Source organism: Corvus kubaryi, unplaced genomic scaffold (genome assembly GCF_017639235.1).
Source record: "Corvus kubaryi isolate FWS band 111438036 unplaced genomic scaffold, C.kubaryi_AGA036_p1.0 37394, whole genome shotgun sequence".
Classification (NCBI taxonomy): Eukaryota; Metazoa; Chordata; class Aves; order Passeriformes; family Corvidae; genus Corvus; species Corvus kubaryi.
The window spans coordinates 782,628-783,752 of NW_024581133.1; positions in this window are offsets into that span (position 1 = coordinate 782,628).

Here is a 1,125-nt window from a genome sequence, read left to right on the forward strand (position 1 = left end):
GGTGCGGTGCGGTGAGATGCGGTGAGATGCGGTGAGGTGCGGTGCGGGGAGATGCGGTGAGATGCGGTGCGGAGCCCCGGGCGCTGCGCGCTCCCTCCCGCGGGCAGCGGCGGAGAGCGGGCGCCATCCCGCGGCCGGGGGCCGGCAGTGCCGCTGCGGCGGGGGCGGGGGGCCGGACGTGGCTGACGCAGTTAAAATATTGATGCAGTCGCAAAAATCGTTCATTAAGGCAATTTAATCTTTGCTATTAAATGTCCTTTCAATTCATTTGGGGTAATTAAGATGCAGTTTAAGTGATTAAATTCTAATTACTTATGCTAGGCAAAGAAATATTTGTCACAGTAATATGGTTAACTAAAGACCTAGCTAAAGAATTTTAACATTTACTTTAAATGATATCACAGGGAAATCAGGTGCTTTCCCCTGATTGATCCACTTAGCAGCATATTCAGTAACGGCGATGTCAGTTCGCTGGAGTGGTTACAGATCCATCAACACTAAGTTTGTGTAAACCCCTGAATCCTGAACTGCTGAGCCAGCACTCCTCAGTCAGATTCACTTCATTATTCCAGGGGCAGCAAATTAAGGTCACTCATTTTAATACAGTGCACAGGAGTGAGATGTTTACCGTTCTGGCTCAGCTGGGATCTATATGTTGGCAGGCTGCTGTCATCCTGTGAGCTTCCCATATACAAACTTATTTTCATCTCTTTTGATGTTATGAAACAACAAAAGAGTATTCCCTGGATTTGATGGCAGAGAAATGAGACACAGATCAAAAGATCTCTGGGTATATGGAAACACCTACACCCTGTATACGTGTAAATACAAATCACTAGAGAAGCAACTGCCAAATGCTGAATAATGCCAGGATTAAAAAGAAATAATTTAGTGTGGGCTCAGACATTTCAGAATAGACTATACTCTTTTCAGTTGAAAGGGGAAAGGTTTAGGGAGCAACCAGTGACCGGTGTCACCCATGTAGGCTTTCATCACTAGAAAGCTTAAAGGGCCTTATCTCACAGTGCTTTAGGGAGTGCTCTTTCAAGCATCAGTGCTGTCTGCTACCTGCTGCAGCAGGAGCTCATGGCCACGAGCTGCTTCCATGTGTGGAGGCTGTCTCAC